This window comes from Oncorhynchus keta, chromosome 28, assembly GCF_023373465.1.
Source record: "Oncorhynchus keta strain PuntledgeMale-10-30-2019 chromosome 28, Oket_V2, whole genome shotgun sequence".
Classification (NCBI taxonomy): domain Eukaryota; kingdom Metazoa; phylum Chordata; class Actinopteri; order Salmoniformes; family Salmonidae; genus Oncorhynchus; species Oncorhynchus keta.
The window spans coordinates 44,034,289-44,053,842 of record NC_068448.1 but is presented as its reverse complement, the minus strand read 5'-3'; positions in this window follow the sequence as shown (position 1 = coordinate 44,053,842).

The window sequence follows — 19,554 nt, the reverse complement described above, 5'->3', positions numbered from 1 at the left end:
TTCTCTTGAATGGGGTAGAGATAACAGGCAGTGAACATTCAGACCTACGGACAGCACTGGTTTTCTGGCACGTGGGGCATGATTTGCAGTATTTTTGTACATCAGTATACATGGAGGGCCAAAAGAAACGGGAGCCTAGCCTAAGATAGGTCTTATGTTGCCCTAGATGGCCTGCCCATGGAACTGTATGTGCAAGGTTGAGAACAAGTGGTCTACAGGTAGATGGCACCACCAACTTCCTGCTATCTGCCTCTGACCCAAGGTAGAGTATGTGGTTGTCTACTGTGTAAATCCCCCCACATGAAGATTGACTGTCCCCAGCTAAGGCCTTGTCAAACAAACATTTCAAGGTTGCGTCAGACTTCTGCAGTGTAGCAAAATTTTGTGGAACATCCCATTGCACCTCTAACCCAGACACATCAGCAACAGGTACAGGGGTTCCCACATACTTCTCAAGACGTCGCTGGCGGCGTGACTTTCTGGGCCCTTTGGTTCCCCCCTCGCACAGACTATCACACAAGTCAGGCAGAGGTTGTAAACCAGCTTTGGCCTGGGCACGAGTGACAACTGAACATGCCATCTGAACATCAGACTGGCAAACTGACTGCTCATATAGCTGACCCCCCACACTTCCCAACAGATCAGAGAGTACAGGCACATCCCTCCCCAAAATCATCTCAAAAGGTAGCTTCTCCATTACCCCAACTTTGAGGAGGTATTTCTGACCCTGAATCTCAACTGTGAGCTCAGCTGTGGGCTGCTGTGACTGGTCACCATGGACACATTGGATCAGTGTCTGATGACCATAATCAATGTCATTAACAGGTACATTACCTTTTCTGATCAATGACAGGGAACTGCCGGTGTCAATCATTGCAGTAAGACTTTTACCATTCACTTTTACAGGTACCAAGCATGACCCTTCCCGAGTCTGTCTATTCTGAACACCATCCCCCTCTCTGGGTACATAACAGTAACCTGAGAGCTTGGATTTACGTAGCGGACACATTGAAGCTTTGTGCCCCTGCTGCTGGCAGTAAAAACAGGTCAGACCCCTCCCATCAGAGCGAACTGCATGATCCCTTACCTCCCTCCCAGACACATAACCCCCAGAGTTACCTCCACCATCTCTGGCGTTTCTGATGTCCCTTGTGTCTCTGAGACTCCTTGGAGCGGGTGCTGCAGGTTGTGGTGGGCCCCCTTTACGTGCATTAAGATACTGCAGTGCAAGCTTGGCCGCCATAAGCCCGTCCTTGGGCTCGTGCTCTCGGACCCAGGTTCGAATGTCGTGTGGTAGAACTTGTAGAAGTTGCTCGAGGATGATGACCTCCCGATTTCGTCCTGTGTCTTCTCCCCCGGTCGAACCCATCGTCGGTAGAGACCCTTGAGGCGGTGGTACGTCTCTGTCGGCGACTCACCCGATGGCGTTGATGCAGCTCTGAAGCGTTGACGGTAGGTTTCCGGTGAGATGTCAAACTTCACCAGCAGCGCTTCCTTCAAGCCCTTGTAGACATTGGACAGCCCCTCATCCATTGCTGTGTAAGCCTCTAAGGCCTTGCCCGTCAGCAATGGGACAAGCCTGCAGGCCCACTCTACCTCAGGCCACTGCCACGTCTTAGCCATGCGCTCAAACCTCAGCAGGTAGTTTTCAATGTCCTCCCCCTGCTGGTATGAGGGCATCTTTGGCTCCTTCCTCGGGAATGCTGGAAGATGGACGTTAACACTGCTGGACTGGTTTCCTGGTGCTGGCCTCATTACTGCTTGGGGTGCCTGCTGTGGAGTTGACGTCCCTGCTGCATCGAGCCTTTGTCATCCTGGTGTTGGAAGACCCAATCTTGGGCTCTCACTGACGAGTTCCGCCTGGTGGGGAGCTGTGAGGATAGATTGGCGTAGGCCACGTAACTCCTGCTTGAGGTCTTCGTCCCTCCTCTCAAGGCAGGTGAAAAGTTGCTGAAAAAGGGTTACCATGGTTGGGTGTGGTTCTAGTCCCCCAACTGCTCCTTTCAGTCAGCAGCTCACCCAGTTCTGGTTGTCTTTGGCCCCGCGGTCGGGCTCCTAGTTTCTCATACTTGACCTCTTCTTCACCAGACGATTCCATGGTATTCCACCCCGGTTCAACTTCAGGTACCTTTTCTGACAGTTGATGCTGTTGCGGAGAACGCAATCCTGTACGCATTCCTTTACCTCTCTTGTTGGAATTCACTGATTTGCGGTACGCCATCCCACCACTGCCACCATATGTCACGTAGAGTAGGCCAGAAGGCTAAACTGGATAACCTAACCTCTATCAAAATAAAAAGATGGCGGAACCGCAAAAGTTCTTCTGTGCAAAGGTGTTTATTTACAAGTGAATTCCAGAACAAAAAAACAACAGTACTGCCATCAACGTCTACCTTATGGGACAGCTTAAAAACAATGCTGCCCCATCCACAGCTCAATCCAAAATAACCCTTCCATGACTGAAAGAGAGGCTCCTTTTGTAGGGCTAGCCCCTCCCCTCAGAACAATTAACCCTAATTAATTAATCAATTAACCATACAAACCTACATTTTCCCTGAACTAAACATACTAAAAGATATACATTGCAACACGGTTTTAAACAATATCACAACATAACATTTACAACATTACATCACTACTGACAATATCTTTCAATACGCCCATATGCATTAATGAGCCATTTGGGACAGGCACTATAAAGCCAACCCAATTCCCTTAGCTCGGGTCCTTTTCCAGCTTACCCGGAAGCTACAGAGATGGAGAGAGAGGAACAGAACAAACAAACAATGCGCTCATCCACAACATTGATAAGTATAATAATTATTATATCTCTCAAATATGAACATTGACGAGTGTGAAATGCATGCACCAAGACAGAAGTTAATTTGTGTGTCGACCCACATTGTTAACTTATCTTATAATGGCGCAGGGAGGAGTGATGAATATGTGTGTGCGTTAAAGAACCAAATGCTGCCCGCGGCCAGTGACGGACTTCTACGTCACAAGCTCTAAATCATGTTTGATGCACTCTGGATGTCCAATTTTTGTTGTGCTGTCTATTTGACATGAAATGATCATTGTGGACAGTTTTCAGCAAGTTGCAACATTGAAATCCAGAAAAAACTTTTTCCCATAAACAAGCTCTAAATCATGTTTGATGCACTCTGGATGTCCAATTTTTGCTGTGCTGTCTATTTGAGATGGAATTACCATTGTGGACAGTTTTCAGCAAGTTGCAACATTGAAATACAGAAAAAACTTTTTTTCCATAAACAAGCTCTAAATCATGTTTGATGCACTCTGGATTTTCAATTTTTGCTGTGCTGTCTATTTGAGATGAAATTAACATTGTGGACAGTTTTCAGCAAGTTGCAACATTGAAATACAGAAAAATGTTTTTTTCCATAAACAAGCTCTAAATCATGTTTGATGCACTCTGGATGTCCAATTTTTGCTGTACTGTCTATTTGAGATGAAATGATCATTGTGGACAGTTTTCAGCAAGTTGCAACATTGAAATACAGAAAAAACAAGCTCTAAATCATGTTTGATGCACTCTGGATGTCCAATTTTTGCTGTGCTGTCTATTTGAGATGAAATTATCATTGTGGACAGTTTTCAGCAAGTTGCAACATTGAAATACAGAAAAAACTTTTTTTCCATAAACAAGCTCTAAATCATGTTTGATGCACTCTGGATTTCCAATTTTTGCTGTGCTGTCTATTTGAGATGAAATTACCATTGTGGACAGTTTTCAGCAAGTTGCAACATTGAAATACAGAAAAAACTTTTTTTCCATAAACAAGCTCTAAATCATGTTTGATGCACTCTGGATGTCCAATTTTTGCTGTGCTGTCTATTTGAGATGAAATTACCATTGTGGACAGTTTTCAGCAAGTTGCAACATTGAAATACAGAAAAACTTTTTTTTCCATAAACAAGCTCTAAATCATGTTTGATGCACTCTGGATGTCCAATTTTTGCTGTGCTGTCTATTTGAGATGAAATTACCATTGTGGACAGTTTTCAGCAAGTTGCAACATTGAAATACAGAAAAAAGTTTTTCCATAAACAAGCTCGAAATCATGTTTGATGCACTCTGGATGTCAATTTTTTTGCTGTGCTGTCTATTTGAGATGAAAGGAACATTGTGGACAGTTTTCAGCAAGTTGCAACATTGAAATACAGAAAAACTTTTTTTTCCATGAACAAGCCCTAAATCATGTTTGATGCACACTGGATGTCCAATTTTTGCTGTGCTGTCTATTTGAGATGAAATTATCATTGTGGACAGTTTTCAGCAAGTTGCAACATTGAAATACAACAAATCATGTTTGAAATACTGTGCTGTCTAGAGATGAAATTACCATTTTTTTCAGCAAGTTGCAACATTGAAATACAGAAAAAACTTTTTTCCATAAACAAGCTCTAAATCATGTTTGATGCACTCTGGATGTCCAATTTTTGCTGTGCTGTCTATTTGAGATGAAATTAACATTGTGGACAGTTTTCAGCAAGTTGCAACATTGAAATACAGAAAAAACTTTTTTTCCATAAACAAGCTCTAAATCATGTTTGATGCACTCTGGATGTCCAATTTTTGCTGTGCTGTCTATTTGAGATGAAATTACCATTGTGGACAGTTTTCAGCAAGTTGCAACATTGAAATACAGAAAAAACATTTTTCCATAAACAAGCTCTAAATCATGTTTGATGCACTCTGGATGTCCAATTTTTGCTGTGCTGTCTATTTGAGATGAAATTACCACTGTGGACAGTTTTCAGCAAGTTGCAACATTGAAATACAGGAAGAAAAAAAAAATTCCCATAAACAAGCTCTAAATCATGTTTGATGCACTCTGGATGTACAATTTTTGCTGTGCTGTCTATTTGAGATGAAATTACCATTGTGGACAGTTTTCAGCAAGTTGCAACATTGAAATACAGAAAAAACTTTTTTCCATAAACAAGCTCTAAATCATGTTTGATGCACTCTGGATGTCCAATTTTTGCTGTGCTGTCTATTTGAGATGAAATTACCATTGTGGACAGTTTTCAGCAAGTTGCAACATTGAAATACAGAAAAACTTTTTTTCCATAAACATGCACTCTGGATGTCCAATTTTTGCTGTGCTGTCTATTTGAGATGAAATTACCATTGTGGACAGTTTTCAGCAAGTTGCAACATTGAAATACAGAAAAAACTTGTTTTCCATAAACAAGCTCTAAATCATGTTTGATGCACTCTGGATGTCCAATTTTTGCTGTGCTGTCTATTTGAGATGAAATGATAATTGTGGACAGTTTTCAGCAAGTTGCAACATTGAAATACAGAAAAAACTGTTTTTTCCCATAAACAAGCTCTAAATCATGTTTGATGCACTCTGGATCTCCAATTTTTGCTGTGCTGTCTATTTGAGATGAAATTACCATTGTGGACAGTTTTCAGCAAGTTGCAACATTGAAATACAGAAAAAAATTGTTTTCCATAAACAAGCTCTAAATCATGTTTGATGCACTCTGGATGTCCAACTTTTGCTGTGCTGTCTATTTGAGATGAAATGACCATTGTGGACAGTTTTCAGCAAGTTGCAACATTGAAATACAGAAAAAACTTTTTTTCCATAAACAAGCTCTAAATCATGTTTGATGCACTCTGGATGTCAATTTTTGCTGTGCTGTCTATTTGAGATGAAATTACATTGTGGACAGTTTTCAGCAAGTTGCAACATTGAAATACAGAAAAACTTTTTTCCATAAACAAGCTCTAAATCATGTTTGATGCACTCTGGATGTCCAATTTTTGCTGTGCTGTCTATTTGAGATGAAATTACCATTGTGGACAGTTTTCAGCAAGTTGCAACATTGAAATACAGAAAAACTTTTTTTCCATAAACAAGCTCTAAATCATGTTTGATGCACTCTGGATGTCCAATTTTTGCTGTGCTGTCTATTTGAGATGAAATTAACATTGTGGACAGTTTTCAGCAAGTTGCAACATTGAAATACAGAAAAAACTTTTTTTTCCATAAACAAGCTCTAAATCATGTTTGATGCACTCTGGATGTCCAATTTTTGCTGTGCTGTCTATTTGAGATGAAATTACCATTGTGGACAGTTTTCAGCAAGTTGCAACATTGAAATACAGAAAAAACTTTTTTCCATAAACAAGCTCTAAATCATGTTTGATGCACTCTGGATGTCCAATTTTTGCTGTGCTGTCTATTTGAGATGAAATTAACATTGTGGACAGTTTTCAGCAAGTTGCAACATTGAAATACAGAAAAAACTTTTTTCCATAAACAAGCTCTAAATCATGTTTGATGCACTCTGGATGTCCAATTTTTGCTGTGCTGTCTATTTGAGATGAAATTACCATTGTGGACAGTTTTCAGCAAGTTGCAACATTGAAATACAGAAAAAACTTTTTTCCATAAACAAGCTCTAAATCATGTTTGATGCACTCTGGATGTCCAATTTTTGCTGTGCTGTCTATTTGAGATGAAATTAACATTGTGGACAGTTTTCAGCAAGTTGCAACATTGAAATACAGAAAAAACTTTTTTTCCATAAACAAGCTCTAAATCATGTTTGATGCACTCTGGATGTCCAATTTTTGCTGTGCTGTCTATTTGAGATGAAATTATCATTGTGGACAGTTTTCAGCAAGTTGCAACATTGAAATACAGAAAAACTTTTTTCCATAAACAAGCTCTAAATCATGTTTGATGCACTCTGGATGTCCAATTTTTGCTGTGCTGTCTATTTGAGATGAAATTAACATTGTGGACAGTTTTCAGCAAGTTGCAACATTGAAATACAGAAAAAACGTTTTTTCCATGAACAAGCTCTAAATCATGTTTGATGCACTCTGGATGTCCAATTGTTGCTGTGCTGTCTATTTCAGATTAAATTAACATTGTGGACAGTTTTCAGCAAGTTACAACATTGAAATACAGAAAGAAAAAATTCCATAAACAAGCTCTAAATCATGTTTGATGCACTCTGGATGTCCAATTTTTGCTGTGCTGTCTATTTGAGATGAAATTACCATTGTGGACAGTTTTCAGCAAGTTGCAACATTGAAATACAGAAAAAACGTTTTTTTCCATAAACAAGCTCTAAATCATGTTTGATGCACTCTGGATTTCCAATTTTTGCTGTGCTGTCTATTTGAGATGAAATTAACATTGTGGACAGTTTTCAGCAAGTTGCAACATTGAAATACAGAAAAAACTTTTTTCCATAAACAAGCTCTAAATCATGTTTGATGCACTCTGGATGTCCAATTTTTGCTGTGCTGTCTATTTGAGATGAAATTACCATTGTGGACAGTTTTCAGCAAGTTGCAACATTGAAATACAGAAAAAACTTTTTTCCATAAACAAGCTCTAAATCATGTTTGATGCACTCTGGATGTCCAATTTTTGCTGTGCTGTCTATTTGAGATGAAATTATCATTGTGGACAGTTTTCAGCAAGTTGCAACATTGAAATACAGAAAAAACTTTTTCCATAAACAAGCTCTAAATCATGTTTGATGCACTCTGGATGTCCAATTTTTGCTGTGCTGTCTATTTGAGATGAAATTACCATTGTGGACAGTTTTCAGCAAGTTGCAACATTGAAATACAGAAAAACTTTTTTTCCATAAACAAGCTCTAAATCATGTTTGATGCACTCTGGATGTCCAATTTTTGCTGTGCTGTCTATTTGAGATGAAATTACCATTGTGGACAGTTTTCAGCAAGTTGCAACATTGAAATACAGAAAAACTTTTTTCCATAAACAAGCTCTAAATCATGTTTGATGCACTCTGGATTTCCAATTTTTGCTGTGCTGTCTATTTGAGATGAAATTAACATTGTGGACAGTTTTCAGCAAGTTGCAACATTGAAATACAGAAAAACTTTTTTTCCATAAACAAGCTCTAAATCATGTTTGATGCACTCTGGATGTCCAATTTTTGCTGTGCTGTCTATTTGAGATGAAATTATCATTGTGGACAGTTTTCAGCAAGTTGCAACATTGAAATACAGAAAAACTTTTTTTCCATAAACAAGCTCTAAATCATGTTTGATGCACTCTGGATGTCCAATTTTTGCTGTGCTGTCTATTTGAGATGAAATTAACATTGTGGACAGTTTTCAGCAAGTTGCAACATTGAAACATTGAAATACAGAAAAAAATTTTTTTCCATAAACAAGCTCTAAATCATGTTTGATGCACTCTGGATGTCCAATTTTTGCTGTGCTGTCTATTTGAGATGAAATTAACATTGTGGACAGTTTTCAGCAAGTTGCAACATTGAAATACAGAAAAACTTTTTTTTCCATAAACAAGCTCTAAATCATGTTTGATGCACTCTGGATGTCCAATTTTTGCTGTGCTGTCTATTTGAGATGAAATTATCATTGTGGACAGTTTTCAGCAAGTTGCAACATTGAAATACAGAACTTTTTTTTCCATAAACAAGCTCTAAATCATGTTTGATGCACTCTGGATGTCCAATTTTTGCTGTGCTGTCTATTTGAGATGAAATTAACATTGTGGACAGTTTTCAGCAAGTTGCAACATTGAAATACAGAAAAAACTTTTTTCCATAAACAAGCTCTAAATCATGTTTGATGCACTCTGGATGTCCAATTTTTGCTGTGCTGTCTATTTGAGATGAAATTATCATTGTGGACAGTTTTCAGCAAGTTGCAACATTGAAATACAGAAAAACTTTTTTCCATAAACAAGCTCTAAATCATGTTTGATGCACTCTGGATGTCCAATTTTTGCTGTGCTGTCTATTTGAGATGAAATTACCATTGTGGACAGTTTTCAGCAAGTTGCAACATTGAAATACAGAAAAACTTTTTTCCATAAACAAGCTCTAAATCATGTTTGATGCACTCTGGATGTCCAATTTTTGCTGTGCTGTCTATTTGAGATGAAATTATCATTGTGGACAGTTTTCAGCAAGTTGCAACATTGAAATACAGAAAAACTTTTTTTCCATAAACAAGCTCTAAATCATGTTTGATGCACTCTGGATGTCCAATTTTTGCTGTGCTGTCTATTTGAGATGAAATTATCATTGTGGACAGTTTTCAGCAAGTTGCAACATTGAAATACAGAAAAAACTTTTTTTTCCATAAACAAGCTCTAAATCATGTTTGATGCACTCTGGATGTCCAATTTTTGCTGTGCTGTCTATTTGAGATGAAATTAACATTGTGGACAGTTTTCAGCAAGTTGCAACATTGAAATACAGAAAAAACTTTTTTCCATAAACAAGCTCTAAATCATGTTTGATGCACTCTGGATGTCAATTTTTGCTGTGCTGTCTATTTGAGATGAAATGATCATTGTGGACAGTTTTCAGCAAGTTGCAACATTGAAATACAGAAAAAACTTTTTTTCCATAAACAAGCTCTAAATCATGTTTGATGCACTCTGGATGTCCAATTTTTGCTGTGCTGTCTATTTGAGATGAAATTAACATTGTGGACAGTTTTCAGCAAGTTGCAACATTGAAATACAGAAAAAACTTTTTTCCATAAACAAGCTCTAAATCATGTTTGATGCACTCTGGATGTCCAATTTTTGCTGTGCTGTCTATTTGAGATGAAATTACCATTGTGGACAGTTTTCAGCAAGTTGCAACATTGAAATACAGAAAAACTTTTTTTCCATAAACAAGCTCTAAATCATGTTTGATGCACTCTGGATGTCCAATTTTTGCTGTGCTGTCTATTTGAGATGAAATTACCATTGTGGACAGTTTTCAGCAAGTTGCAACATTGAAATACAGAAAAAAAATTTTTTCCATAAACAAGCTCTAAATCATGTTTGATGCACTCTGGATGTCCAATTTTTGCTGTGCTGTCTATTTGAGATGAAATTATCATTGTGGACAGTTTTCAGCAAGTTGCAACATTGAAATACAGAAAAACTTTTTTTTCCATAAACAAGCTCTAAATCATGTTTGATGCACTCTGGATGTCCAATTTTTGCTGTGCTGTCTATTTGAGATGAAATTAACATTGTGGACAGTTTTCAGCAAGTTGCAACATTGAAATACAGAAAAAACTTTTTTTTCCATAAACAAGCTCTAAATCATGTTTGATGCACTCTGGATGTCCAATTTTTGCTGTGCTGTCTATTTGAGATGAAATTACCATTGTGGACAGTTTTCAGCAAGTTGCAACATTGAAATACAGAAAAACTTTTTTCCATAAACAAGCTCTAAATCATGTTTGATGCACTCTGGATGTCCAATTTTTGCTGTGCTGTCTATTTGAGATGAAATTATCATTGTGGACAGTTTTCAGCAAGTTGCAACATTGAAATACAGAAAAAACTTTTTTCCATAAACAAGCTCTAAATCATGTTTGATGCACTCTGGATGTCCAATTTTTGCTGTGCTGTCTATTTGAGATGAAATTACCATTGTGGACAGTTTTCAGCAAGTTGCAACATTGAAATACAGAAAAATTTTTTTCCATAAACAAGCTCTAAATCATGTTTGATGCACTCTGGATGTCCAATTTTTGCTGTGCTGTCTATTTGAGATGAAATTATCATTGTGGACAGTTTTCAGCAAGTTGCAACATTGAAATACAGAAAAACTTTTTTTCCATAAACAAGCTCTAAATCATGTTTGATGCACTCTGGATGTCCCATTTTTGCTGTGCTGTCTATTTGAGATGAAATTACCATTGTGGACAGTTTTCAGCAAGTTGCAACATTGAAATACAGAAAAAACGTTTTTTCCATAAACAAGCTCTAAATCATGTTTGATGCACTCTGGATGTCCAATTTTTGCTGTGCTGTCTATGTGAGATGAAATTATCATTGTGGACAGTTTTCAGCAAGTTGCAACATTGAAATACAGAAAAACTTTTTTTCCATAAACAAGCTCTAAATCATGTTTGATGCACTCTGGATGTCCAATTTTTGCTGTGCTGTCTATTTGAGATGAAATTAACATTGTGGACAGTTTTCAGCAAGTTGCAACATTGAAATACAGAAAAACTTTTTTTCCATAAACAAGCTCTAAATCATGTTTGATGCACTCTGGATGTCCAATTTTTGCTGTGCTGTCTATTTGAGATGAAATTACCATTGTGGACAGTTTTCAGCAAGTTGCAACATTGAAATACAGAAAAAACTTTTTTCCATAAACAAGCTCTAAATCATGTTTGATGCACTCTGGATGTCCAATTTTTGCTGTGCTGTCTATTTGAGATGAAATTAACATTGTGGACAGTTTTCAGCAAGTTGCAACATTGAAATACAGAAAAAACTTTTTTCCATAAACAAGCTCTAAATCATGTTTGATGCACTCTGGATGTCCAATTTTTGCTGTGCTGTCTATTTGAGATGAAATTATCATTGTGGACAGTTTTCAGCAAGTTGCAACATTGAAATACAGAAAAACTTTTTTTTCCATAAACAAGCTCTAAATCATGTTTGATGCACTCCGGATGTCCAATTTTTGCTGTGCTGTCTATTTGAGATGAAATTAACATTGTGGACAGTTTTCAGCAAGTTGCAACATTGAAATACAGAAAAAACTTTTTTCCATAAACAAGCTCTAAATCATGTTTGATGCACTCTGGATTTCCAATTTTTGCTGTGCTGTCTATTTGAGATGAAATGATCATTGTGGACAGTTTTCAGCAAGTTGCAACATTGAAATACAGAAAAACATTTTTTCCATAAACAAGCTCTAAATCATGTTTGATGCACTCTGGATGTCCAATTTTTGCTGTGCTGTCTATTTGAGATGAAATTAACATTGTGGACAGTTTTCAGCAAGTTGCAACATTGAAATACAGAAAAACTTTTTTCCATAAACAAGCTCTAAATCATGTTTGATGCACTCTGGATGTCCAATTTTTGCTGTGCTGTCTATTTGAGATGAAATTACCATTGTGGACAGTTTTCAGCAAGTTGCAACATTGAAATACAGAAAAACTTTTTTTCCATAAACAAGCTCTAAATCATGTTTGATGCACTCTGGATGTCCAATTTTTGCTGTGCTGTCTATTTGAGATGAAATTACCATTGTGGACAGTTTTCAGCAAGTTGCAACATTGAAATACAGAAAAAACTTTTTTCCATAAACAAGCTCTAAATCATGTTTGATGCACTCTGGATGTCCAATTTTTGCTGTGCTGTCTATTTGAGATGAAATTACCATTGTGGACAGTTTTCAGCAAGTTGCAACATTGAAATACAGAAAAATGTTTTTTTCCATAAACAAGCTCTAAATCATGTTTGATGCACTCTGGATGTCCAATTTTTGCTGTGCTGTCTATTTGAGATGAAATTAACATTGTGGACAGTTTTCAGCAAGTTGCAACATTGAAATACAGAAAAACATTTTTCCATAAACAAGCTCTAAATCATGTTTGATGCACTCTGGATGTCCAATTTTTGCTGTGCTGTCTATTTGAGATGAAATGATCATTGTGGACAGTTTTCAGCAAGTTGCAACATTGAAATACAGAAAAAAAAATTATTTCCATAAACAAGCTCTAAATCATGTTTGATGCACTCTGGATTTCCAATTTTTGCTGTGCTGTCTATTTGAGATGAAATGATCATTGTGGACCTCATTTGCAACTGCGACCTGGCCAAGATAAAGCATAGCAGTGTGAACAGACAACAGAGTTACACATGGAGTAAACAATTAGCAAGTCAATAACACAGTAGAAAAAAATGGGCAATCTATATACAATGTGTGCAAAAGGCATGAGGAGGTAGGCGAATAATACAATTTTGCAGATTAACACTGGAGTGATAAATGATCAGATGGGCATGTACAGGTAGAGATATTGGTGATATTGGTGTGCAAAAGAGCAGAAAAGTAAATAAATAAAAACAGTATAAAAACAGTATGGGAATGAGGCAGGTGAAAAAGGGTGAGCTATTTACCTATAGACTATGTACAGCTGCAGCGATCGGTTAGCTGCTCGGATAGCTGATGTTTGAAGTTGGTGAGGGAGATAAAGTCTCCAACTTCAGCGATTTTTGCAATTCGTTCCAGTCACAGGCAGCAGAGTACTGGAACGAAAGGCGGCCAAATGAGGTGTTGGCTTTAGGGATGATCAGTGAGATACACCTGCTGGAGCGCGTGCTACGGATGGGTGTTGCCATCGTGACCAGTGAACTGAGATAAGGCGGAGCTTTACCTAGCATGGACTTGTAAATGACCTGGAGCCAGTGGGTCTGGCGACGAATATGTAGTGAGGGCCAGCCGACTAGAGCATACAAGTCGCAGTGGTGGGTGGTATAAGGTGCTTTAGTGACAAAACGGATGGCACTGTGATAGACTGCATCAGTTTGCTGAGTAGAGTGTTGGAAGCCATTTTGTAGATGACATCGCCCGAAGTCGAGGATCGGTAGGATAGTCAGTTTTACTAGGGTAAGCTTGGCAGCGTGAGTGAAGGAGGCTTTGTTGCGGAATAGAAAGCCGACTCTGGATTTGATTTTTGATTGGAGATGTTTGATGTGAGTCTGGAAGGAGAGTTTGCAGTCTAGCCAGACACCTAGGTACTTATAGATGTCCACATATTCAAGGTTGGAACCATCCAGGGTGGTGATGCTAGTCGGGCATGCGGGTGCAGGCAGCGATCGGTTGAAAAGCATGCATTTGGTTTTACTCGCGTTTAAGAGCAGTTGGAGGCCACGGAAGGAGTGCTGTATGGCATTGAAGCTCGTTTGGAGGTTTGATAGCACAGTGTCCAATGACGGGCCGAAAGTATATAGAATGGTGTCGTCTGCGTAGAGGTGGATCAGGGAATCGCCCGCAGCAAGAGCAACATCATTGATATATACAGAGAAAGAGTCGGCCCGAGAATTGAACCCTGTGGCACCCCCATAGAGACTGCCAGAGGACCGGACAGCATGCCCTCTGATTTGACACACTGAACTCTGTCTGCAAAGTAATTGGTGAACCAGGCAAGGCAGTCATCCGAAAAGCCGAGGCTGTTGAGTCTGCCGATAAGAATTTGGTGATTGACAGAGTCGAAAGCCTTGGCGAGGTCGATGAAGACGGCTGCACAGTACTGTCTTTTATCGATGGCGGTTATGATATCATTTAGTACCTTGAGTGTGGCTGAGGTGCACCCGTGACCGGCTCGGAAACCAGATTGCACAGCGGAGAAGGTACGGTGGGATTCGAGATGGTCAGTGACCTGTTTGTTGACTTGGCTTTCGAAGACCTTAGATAGGCAGGGCAGGATGGATATAGGTCTATAGCAGTTTGGGTCCAGGGTGTCTCCTCCTTTGAAGAGGGGATGACTGCGGCAGCTTTCAATCCTTGGGGATCTCAGACGATATGAAAGAGAGGTTGAACAGGCTGGTGATAGGGGTTGCGACAATGGCGGCAGATAGTTTCAGAAATAGCGGGTCCAGATTGTCAAGCCCAGCTGATTTGTACGGGTCCAGGTTTTGCAGCTCTTTCAGAACATCTGCTATCTGGATTTGGGTAAGGAGAACCTGGAGAGGCTTGGGTGAGGAACTACGGGGCGGAGCTGTTGGCCGAGGTTGGAGTAGCCAGGCGGAAGGCATGGCCAGCCGTTGAGAAGTGCTTATTGAAGTTTTCGATAATCATGGATTTATCGGTGGAGACCGTGTTTCTAGCCTCAGTGCAGTGGGCAGCTGGGAGGAGGTGCTCTTGTTCTCCATGGACTTCACAGTGTCCCAGAACTTTTTTGGAGTTGGAGCTACAGGATGCAAACTTTTGCCTGAAGAAGCTGGCCTTAGCTTTCCTGACTGACTGCGTGTATTGGTTCCTGACTTCCCTGAACAGTTGCATATCACGGGGGCTATTCGATGCTATTGCAGTCCGCCACAGGATGTTTTTGTGCTGGTCGAGGGCAGTCAGGTCTGGGGTGAACCAAGGGCTGTATCTGTTCTTGGTTCTGCATTTTTTTGAACGGAGCATGCTTATCCAAAATGGTGAGGAAGTTACTTTTAAAGAATGACCAGGCATCCTCAACTGACGGGATGAGGTCAATGTCCTTCCAGGATACACGGGCCAGGTCGATTAGAAAGGCCTGCTCACAGAAGTGTTTTAGGGAGCGTTTGACAGTGATGAGGGTGGTCGTTTGACTGCGGCTCCGTGGCGGATACAGGCGATGAGGCAGTGATCGCTGAGATCCTGGTTGAAGACAGCGGAGGTATATTTGGAGGGCCAGTTGGTCAGGATGACGTCTATGAGGTGCCCTTGTTTACAGAGTTAGGGTTGTACCTGGTGGGTTCCTTGATGATTTGCGTGAGATTGAGGGCATCTAGCTTAGATTGTAGGACTGCCGGGGTGTTAAGCATATCCCAGTTTAGGTCACCTAACAGGACAAACTCTGAAGCTAGATGGGGCGATCAATTCACAAATGGTGTCCAGGGCACAGCTGGGAGCTGACGGGGGTAGCAGGCGGCAACAGTGAGAGACTTGTTTCTGGAGAGAGTAATTTTCAAAATTAGTAGTTCAAACTGTTTGGGTATGGACCTGGAAAGTATGACATTACTTTGCAGGCTATCTCTGCAGTAGACTGCGACTCCGCCCCTTTGGCAGTTCTATCTTGACGGAAGATGTTATAGTTGGGTATGGAAATCTCTGAATTTTTGGTGGCCTTCCTGAGCCAGGATTCAGACACGGCAAGGACATCAGGGTTAGCAGAGTGTGCTAAAGCAGTGAGTAAAACAAACTTAGGGAGGAGGCTTCTGATGTTGACATGCATAAAACCAAGACTTTTCGATCACAGAAGTCAACAAATGAGGGTACCTGGGGACATGCAGGGCCTGGGTTTACCTCCACATCACCCGCGGAACAGAGAAGGAGTAGTATGAGGGTGCGGCTAAAGGCTATCAAAACTGGTCGCCTAGAGCGTTGGGGGCAGAGGATAAGAGGAGCAGGTTTCTGGGCATGGTAGAATATATTCAGGGCATAATGCGCAGACAGGGGTATGGTGGGGTGCGGGTACAGCGGAGGTAAGCCCAGGCACTGGGTGATGATGAGTGAGGTTGTATCTCTGGACATGCTGGTTGTAATGGGTGAGGTCACCGCATGTGTGGGGGTGGGACAAAGGAGGTAACAGGGGTATGCAGAGTGGATCTAGGGGCTCCATTGTGAACTAAAACAATGATAACTAACCTGAACAACAGTATACAAGGCATATTGACATTTGGGAGAGACATACAGCGAGGCATACAGTAATCACAGGTGTTGAATTGGGAAAGCTAGCTAAAAACAGTAGGCGAGGCTAATCAGCTAGCACAACAAACAGCAGGTAAAATGGCGTTGACTAGGCAACTGGGTCGACAGATAAAACAAACAAGCAGAATGGAGTACCGTGATTAATGGACAGTCCAGCGTGCGTCAGCTATGTAGCCAAGAGATCAGTGTCCAGGGGGCAGCGGTGGATGGGCAGGGAAGCTGGGCTGGCGAGTGTTATCCAGGTTTAAAAAAAAAAAAACTAACAATGACTAAATAGCTTGTAGCTAGTTAGCTGGTTAGCGTCTGGAGGTTCTTGAGTGTGTCATAAAAATAAAATAAAAATTAAAGGTGATAGCGATTCCGTATCACAGTGGGTGAGGCAGGTTTCCGGAAGGTATAAACAAAATAAAAATCAAAGAGAGATAGAAAGTAAATGGGTTCAGAGTGTTTAGAACGCAGTGAGCCAGATGGTTAGCAGGCCTGTGCTAACAAGCTAACAGTTCGTAGGCCCGGGCTAGACAAGCTAACCGTTAGCAGGCCGAATTAGCAAGCAGGGAGATAGCGAGGGCTAGAGAGCTAACCTTTGGGGACGTCGCGATGGGGTGAGTCTGTTTATTCCTCTTCTTGCGGTGACATCGACAGACCGGTCGTGGGCCCGGGTAATTGTAGCCCAGGATTATGCTACAGGAGCTCTAATGCGCTGGGTGAGCTGGAGACAGAAAGCTCGCGGGCCTTGGCCAGCAGATGGATCTTTGGCGATGTCGCAACGAAAAAGCCTGTTGAAACCACCTCGGACGATTATGTCGGCGGACCAGTCGTGATGGATCGGCGGGGCTCCGTGTCGGCAGTAAAGGGTCCAGGCCAATTGGCAAAAGAGGTATTGTTGGGCCTCTTCGGCTAGTCGGGAGATGGGCTTAGCTCAAGGCTAACTGTAGCTTGTTTTGGGACAGAGACGTTAGCCAGGAGTAGCCACTCGGATTGCAGCTAGCTAGTTGCGATGATCCGGTGTAAAGGTTCAGAGCTTGCGGTAGGAATCCGGAGATGTGGTAGAGAAAGAGCAGTCTGATATGCTCTGGGTTGATGTCGCTGGTGTCCTAGTTAGCTTTGAAGACCGCTAGCAATGGCTAACTGAGTAGTAGCTAGTTAGCTGGCTAGCTTCTGACGGTTCTAAAGTAAAGTATAGAAAAAGCAGATCCGTACCACATTGGGTGATGCGGGTTGCAGGAGAGTATATTCAGCTCTAGTTTGAAAGTGAGATTAAAATATGTACGAAATATATACAGAAAAAAAAAAGCGAAAAAACTATATTTACACTAGACAGGACGGGACAAGACAAAACACACGTCCGATTGCTACGCCATCTTGGATAGTTGCAACATTGAAATACAGAAAAACCTTTTTTTCCATAAACAAGCTCTAAATCATGTTTGATGCACTCTGGATTTCCAATTTTTGCTGTGCTGTCTATTTGAGATGAAATTAACACTGGACAGTTTTCAGCAAGTTGCAACATTGAGATACAGAAAAAAACGTTTTTCCATAAACAAGCTCTAAATCATGTTTGATGCACTCTGGATGTCCAATTTTTGCTGTGCTGTCTATTTGAGATGAAATGATCATTGTGGACAGTTTTCAGCAAGTTGCAACATTGAAATACAGAAAAACATTTTTTTCCATAAACAAGCTCTAAATCATGTTTGATGCACTCTGGATTTCCAATTTTTGCTGTGCTGTCTATTTGAGATGAAATTAACATTGTGGACAGTTTTCAGCAAGTTGCAACATTGAAATACAGAAAGTTTTTTTCCCATAAACAAGCTCTAAATCATGTTTGATACACTCTGGATGTCCAATTTTTGCTGTGCTGTCTATTTGAGATGAAATTACCATTGTGGACAGTTTTCAGCAAGTTGCAACATTGAAATACAGAAAAAACTTTTTCCATAAACAAGCTCTAAATCATGTTTGATGCACTCTGGATTTCCAATTTTTGCTGTGCTGTCTATTTGAGATGAAATTAACATTGTGGACAGTTTTCAGCAAGTTGCAACATTGAAATACAGAAAAAAAAAATTTTCCATAAACAAGCTCTAAATCATGTTTGATGCACTCTGGATGTCCAATTTTTGCTGTGCTGTCTATTTGAGATGAAATGATCATTGTGGACAGTTTTCAGCAAGTTGCAACATTGAAATACAGAAAAACTTTTTTTCCATAAACAAGCTCTAAATCATGTTTGATGCACTCTGGATTTCCAATTTTTGCTGTGCTGTCTATTTGAGATGAAATTAACATTGTGGACAGTTTTCAGCAAGTTGCAACATTGAAATACAGAAAAACTTTTTTCCCATAAACAAGCTCTAAATCATGTTTGATGCACTCTGGATGTCCAATTTTTGCTGTGCTGTCTATTTGAGATGAAATGATCATTGTGGACAGTTTTCAGCAAGTTGCAACATTGAAATACAGAAAAACATTTTCCATAAACAAGCTCTAAATCATGTTTGATGCACTCTGGATTTCCAATTTTTGCTGTGCTGTCTATTTGAGATGAAATTAACATTGTGGACAGTTTTCAGCAAGTTGCAACATTGAAATACAGAACTTTTTTTCCATAAACAAGCTCTAAATCATGTTTGATGCACTCTGGATGTCCTTGTTTTGCTGTGCTGTCTATTTGAGATGAAATTACCATTGTGGACAGTTTTCAGCAAGTTGCAACATTGAAATACAGAAAAACTTTTTTTCCATAAACAAGCTCTAAATCATGTTTGATGCACTCTGGATGTCCAATTTTTGCTGTGCTGTCTATTTGAGATGAAATTACCATTGTGGACAGTTTTCAGCAAGTTGCAACATTGAAATACAGAAACAGCTTTTTTTCCATAAACAATCTCTAAATCATGTTTGATGCACTCTGGATGTCCAATTTTTGCTGTGCTGTCTATTTGAGATGAAATTACCATTGCGGACAGTTTTCAGCATTTCAACATTGAAATACAGAAAAACTTTTTTTTCCATAAAAAAGCTCTAAATCATGTTTGATGCACTCTTGATTTCCAATTTTTGCTGTGCTGTCTATTTGAGATGAAATTAACATTGTGGACAGTGTTCAGCAAGTTGCAACATTGAAATACAGAAAAAAGTTTTTTCCATAAACAAGCTCTAAATCATGTTTGATGCACTCTGGATGTCCAATTTTTGCTGTGCTGTCTATTTGAGATGAAATGATCATTGTGGACAGTTTTCAGCAAGTTGCAACATTGAAATACAGAAAAAAAAAATGTTTCCATAAACAAGCTCTAAATCATGTTTGATGCAGTCTGGATTTCCAATTTT